We start from the raw sequence: 6,348 nt of genomic DNA on the forward strand, positions 1-6,348 counted from the left end.
GCTGGCATTGTAAACTCCAGATGACCTTGTGATTCCTTCGTCGGGCACTGGTAAAGGGTGGCGATGATGCGTTCTATAATAGAAATACCCGTCGTAGCGTTTCTTCCGAGTCAACCCGCTCACGAAACTCTCTCTCGTCGTGGAATCCCCGCGTCGGAGAGTAAAACGCGAATTCATACTATGAAAACTTACGTCTCTCGACGATGGGACGATCCACGCGAAGAGTTGTTTACGTGCACGCGTATGGTGCGATTGCGTCGATTCGCTTTTCTGTACGGGGAGAAATAGAACGTTGAGTTGACTTATCGGGTCTTCGTTGGAATTACCGTCGCTGGCATTGTAAACTCCAGATGACCTTGTGATTCCTTCGTCGGGCACTGGTAAAGGGTGGCGATGATGCGTTCTATAATAGAAATACCCGTCGTAGCGTTTCTTCCGAGTCAACCCGCTCACGAAACTCTCTCTCTCGTCGTGGAATCCCCGCGTCGGAGAGTAAAACGCCGAAGGCTTACTATGAAACTTACGTCTCTCGACGATGGGACGACCCACGCGAAGAGTTGTTACGTGCACGCGTATGGTGCGATTGCGTCGATTCGCTTTTCTGTACGGGGAGTAATAGAACGTTGAGTTGACTTATCGGGTCTTCGTTGGAATTACCGTCGCTGGCATTGTAAACTCCAGATGACCTTGTGATTCCTTCGTCGGGCACTGGTAAAGGGTGGCGATGATGCGTTCTATAATAGAAATACCCGTCGTAGCGTTTCTTCCGAGTCAACCCGCTCACGAAACTCTCTCTCGTCGTGGAATCCCCGCGTCGGAGAGTAAAACGCGAATTCATAGTATGGAAACTTACGTCTCTCGACGATGGGACGATCCACGCGAAGAGTTGTTACGTGCACGCGTATGGTGCGATTGCGTCGATTCGCTTTTCTGTACGGGGAGCAATAGAACGTTGAGTTGACTTATCGGGTCTTCGTTGGAATTACCGTCGCTGGCATTGTAAACTCCAGATGACCTTGTGATTCCTTCGTCGGGCACTGGTAAAGGGTGGCGATGATGCGTTCTATAATAGAAATACCCGTCGTAGCGTTTCTTCCGAGTCAACCCGCTCACGAAACTCTCTCTCGTCGTGGAATCCCCGCGTCGGAGAGTAAAACGCGAATTCATACTATGAAAACTTACGTCTCTCGACGATGGGACGATCCACGCGAAGAGTTGTTTACGTGCACGCGTATGGTGCGATTGCGTCGATTCGCTTTTCTGTACGGGGAGAAATAGAACGTTGAGTTGACTTATCGGGTCTTCGTTGGAATTACCGTCGCTGGCATTGTAAACTCCAGATGACCTTGTGATTCCTTCGTCGGGCACTGGTAAAGGGTGGCGATGATGCGTTCTATAATAGAAATACCCGTCGTAGCGTTTCTTCCGAGTCAACCCGCTCACGAAACTCTCTCTCGTCGTGGAATCCCCGCGTCGGAGGGTAAAACGCGATATATAATAGTATATGCCAGTGGTTCGCGCGCGTCGTCTCTGAGATACGCGGTCGACAGAGTTCCGAAAACACGTGATGTGCCACGATTTCCGTGCGTCTTACATCTTTCGACGATGGGACGATCCACGCGAAGAGAACGTTCGTGCTTGCGTGAGGTGCAACAGCGTCGATTCGCTTTTCTGTACGGGGAGAAATAGAACGTTGAGTTGACTTATCGGGTCTTCGTTGGAATTACCGTCGCTGGCATTGTAAACTCCAGATGACCTTGTGATTCCTTCGTCGGGCACTGGTAAAGGGTGGCGATGATTCGTTCTATAATAGTAATACCCGTCGTAGCGTTTCGACCGATGTCACCCGCCACGAAAGTCTCTCTCGACGTGGAAACCCCGCGCCGAAGAGTAAACGCGAAGGCTTACCATACGAAAGAAAACGGTATTATACGCCTGTGGTATGTGCGTCTCGGCTCTGTGATACGCGATCGGCAGAGTTACAAAAAAACGTTGATGGGCCACGATTTCCGTGCGTCTTACATCTTTCGACGATGGGACGATCCACGCGAAGAGTAGTTACGTGCTCGCGCGAGGTGCGATAGCGTCGATTCGCTTTTCTGTACGGGGAGAAATAGAACGATGAGTTGACTTATCGGGTCTTCGTTGGAATTACCGTCGCTGGCATTGTAAACTCCAGATGACCTTGTGATTCCTTCGTCGGGCACTGGTAAAGGGTGGCGATGATTCGTTCTATAATAGAAATACCCGTCGTAGCGATTCGGCCGAGTCACCCGCCACGAAACTCTCTCTCGTCGTGGAATCCCCATGTCGGAGAGTAAAACGCGAAGGCTAACTATATAAGAAATATATAGTATTATTTATGCCTGTGGTTCTCCGTTTGCCCTACTCTCAGATACGCGACTCGGAGAGTTACGAATAATCGTGATGGACCACGATTTCTGTACGTCTTACATCTTTCGACGATGGGACGATCCACGCGAAGAGATCATTCCTGCTTGCGTGAGGTGCGATAGCGCCGATTCGCTTTTCTGTACGGGGAGAAATAGAACGATGAGTTGACTTATCGGGTCTTCGTTGGAATTACCGTCGCTGGCATTGTAAACTCCAGATGACCTTGTGATTCCTTCGTCGGGCACTGGTAAAGGGTGGCGATGATTCGTTCTATAATAGAAATACCCGTCGTAGCGATTCGGCCGTGTCACCCGCCACGAAAATCTCTCTCGTCGTGGAATCCCCGCGTCGTAGAGTAAACGCGAAGGCTTGCTATAGAAGACTATAGTTTATACGCCTGTGGTTCACCGGTTGCCTGCTCTCCGGGGTACGCGATCGCGCAGGAGTTACGGAAGAACTTGATGGGCCACGATCTCCAAGCGGCTATATCTTTCGACGATGGGACGATTCACGCGAAGAGAACGTTCGTGCATGCGTGAGGTGCGATAGCGTTGATTCGCTTGTCTGTACGGGGAGAAATAGAACGATGAGTTGACTTATCGGGTCTTCGTTGGAATTACCGTCGCTGGCATTGTAAACTCCAGATGACCTTGTGATTCCTTCGTCGGGCACTGGTAAAGGGTGGCGATGATTCGTTCTATAATAGAAATACCCGTCGTAGCGTTTCGACCGATGTCACCCGCCACGAAATTCTCTCTCGTCGTGGAATCCCCGCGTCGGAGAGTAACCGCCGAAGGCTTGCTATAGAAGACTATAGTTTATACGCCTGTGGTTCACCGGTTGCCGGCTCTCCGGGGCACGCGATCGCGCGAAGGTTACGGAGGGACGTGAAGCGCCCGAGCAATGAAACGTCCGCAGGAGGAAACGAGCAACCGCCGAACATTGTTTCGCGACGTTTCCATAATGTATTGTCGTTTCGCTCGCATCCCGCTTCTTTCCCCTAGTTTCCTCGACGCGTAGTTTCGCAGCCTTAGTGGACGAATCATTCTCGATTCGAGGAAAGATATGCAGTGGGGCGTGCAATGAGCCCGCCAGAGACCACGATCTCCAATGCGTCTTTACATCTTTGGACGATGGGACGATCCACGCGAAGAGAACGTTCGTGCTTGCGCGAGGTGCATTAGCGTCGATTCGCTTTTCTGTACGGGGAGAAATAGAACGATGAGTTGACTTATCGGGTCTTCGTTGGAATTACCGTCGCTGGCATTGTAAACTCCAGATGACCTTGTGATTCCTTCGTCGGGCACTGGTAAAGGGTGGCGATGATTCGTTCTATAATAGAAATACCCGTCGTAGCGATTCGGCCGAGTCACCCGCCACGAAACTGTCTCTCTTTCGTCGTGGAAACCCCGCGTCGGAGAGTAAAACGCGCGAAGGCTGTGACTGTAACATATATATATATATACACAGTATACAATGCCTGTGGTTTTTGCGCGTGTCGGCTCTTCGGTATACGCGATCGGCCAGAGTTACGGAGGGACGGTGAAGCGCACGAGAAATTGAAACGGCCGCACGATTGGAACCGAGCAACCGTCGAACATTGTTTCGCGACGTTTCCATAATGCGTTTTCGTTTCGCTCGCATACCGCTTCTTTTCCCCTAGTCTCTGAGACGCGTTTTCGAGCCGTTCTTCTACTATCGATTCTCGTAGAGAGAAGGGACCGGGTAGTCTGGAAGTGGAACCCGCATCTTGCGTGTACCGTACACGGAATTGAGAGGACCGGCCGTGAAGCTCGTTTTAAAGCCGTGCGTCTGACACCCAACTCTTGCGCGCCAATTTCGCGGCAAGAGATAATATGGGACGAATGACCGGCAAAGAGCCAGCTGTGAAGTCTGTTTTTTTAATCGAATCCGTGGACGTGTGTATGCCGTAGCGTCGCTCGTCGTGTTCGTTCATGGTCGTTCCGAGAGAAAGAACGAAAGCGGTAACGAAGGGACCGGCCGTGAAGCTCGTTTTAAAGCCGCGCGTCTGACACCCAACTCTTGCGCGCCAATTTCGCGGCAAGAGATAACATGGGACGAATGACCGGCAAAGAGCCAGCTGTGAAGTCTTTTTTCATTATTTGCTTTCAATCGATCGATCGGTACGATTCGTGCAACGTTTCGCGCGATGCGACGCGAAAACATGCGCGCAACAATAGATGCGTCTGATCGGAAGAACGCGAGGGTCGACTGCACGCGATGGATTCAGTATCGGGTAGGATACAAAATATATCCCCGTCGTTTCCACGCGTGCGAGTCTTCTGCGTCTTTCGCGGGTTTTTGAATGCACTATACGCCCGGAACGTCGAGAAATATATACATATTACTTGAACGTTTTTCGTCTCGAAAGGCTTCGGTGTCGTCTCCAAGGCGACGCCTGAATCTCCTTCGCGCGCTGGTCGGAGATTCAGGTATCAACTTTTATCTTCTCTTTGAAAGAAGAGAGATATTAGGTCGAACAAATGAGAATAAAATTATATATGTGAAATATAAAATTTATACGATTACCCTGAACGGTGGATCACTTGGCTCGTGGGTCGATGAAGAACGCAGCTAATTGCGCGTCAACGTGTGAACTGCAGGACACATGAACATCGACATTTCGAACGCACATTGCGGTCCACGGATACAATTCCTGGACCACGCCTGGCTGAGGGTCGTTTACGTACCATACACTGCTTGCGTAGCTCTGTCAAATCCCCGCCGTCGTTCACCTCTTCGGATCGAACGTTTTTTTACCGAAGGGCGCAAAGAACGTCTCTGAGTCGGGTTAAGAGAAGGATGCTACGTACGAGCGAACGATGGGTGTCTCGTCGGCGTTTGTCGCGGACACGCGAAAATTCTGTGAATTTCACGGACAGTGTACGTTCTAGTTGTTGCAAAACGATCGGAATCGTTTGTATGGACTCGCGTGAGTGTTCGCGGCGTCGTGCGTCGTTCAATTACGACCGCCCGCGGATACCGCTCCACTGCGATATGGATCTGAGCGACAACTTTTTCGGCTGTTCGTGAGATGAACGGTTTCGTGTGTTTAGAAAAATTTTTTTTCCCGCGCTCCCGACGTCACCTGAAATGATGCGTCAGAGGTGAAAGAAAATATTAAGAAGTCGAGAGAGAGAGAGACTACACACGTTTTATTCATATTTTGTATACCGTGCGTGAGACGGATGTGCACGACACGTCGTATGTCGGTATATTACCGACTGGCCCCAGGGAGATTGTTTTCTTCCTCTCTTACGAATGAGATGTACGTTTCGGAGGATCGTCGTTACCGAAACACACGGCAAAACGAGACTTCTCGCAGCAGAACCTTTATACACAATACACATCGACTCTTTTTACCCCGAGAGAGAGAGAAAAGGTGTATTTCTTTTTTTTATTTTTCGAATTCGACGCACGAACGCTTTGACGACTGGAGAAAAACACGGTGTGTGTTAAAATCGTGCGGGACGAGCATGCGTATTCGTAACGGGTCGAATAGTTCTTATTCCCCGTCGTCGCGTGTCCTCGCTGGACCACCACCGTGCGCTTCCGCCACGTTCAGTTGAATTTCGAAATATATATATATAAAAAGAATCACCATATACTCTCTTTCGGGAGGTGTATTTTTATCGGTTTCTGCTATAGAGAAGAGACGGAGATCGTGTTGTGAGGTGTAACGTTTCTGTATCCCCGTTTCGGAGGATCGTCGTTATCGGCGGAACACACGTCAAAACGAGACTTCTCGCAGAACCTTTATACACAATACACATCGACTCTTTTACCCCGAGAGAGAGAAAAGGTGTTTTTCTTTTTTTTTTATTTTTCGAATTCGACGCACGAACGCTTTGACGACTGGAGAAAAACACGGTGTGTGTTAAAATCGTGCGGGACGAGCATGCGTATTCGTAACGGGTCGAATAGTTCTTATTC

The 6,348-nt window shown here is 49.9% G+C and overlaps 1 non-coding gene across 1 annotated transcript; it reads left to right on the forward strand.

Annotated features, from left to right (window-relative positions):
• The first annotated feature begins 4,941 nt into the window (after window positions 1–4,941).
• Window positions 4,942–5,096, forward strand: LOC143175636 (5.8S ribosomal RNA). Its single transcript, XR_013000340.1, has one exon. It is a non-coding gene; the product is annotated as a 5.8S ribosomal RNA (ribosomal RNA).
• Window positions 5,097–6,348: the final 1,252 nt, after the last annotated feature.

Source organism: Nomia melanderi, unplaced genomic scaffold (genome assembly GCF_051020985.1).
Source record: "Nomia melanderi isolate GNS246 unplaced genomic scaffold, iyNomMela1 scaffold0150, whole genome shotgun sequence".
NCBI classification, from domain to species: Eukaryota; Metazoa; Arthropoda; class Insecta; order Hymenoptera; family Halictidae; genus Nomia; species Nomia melanderi.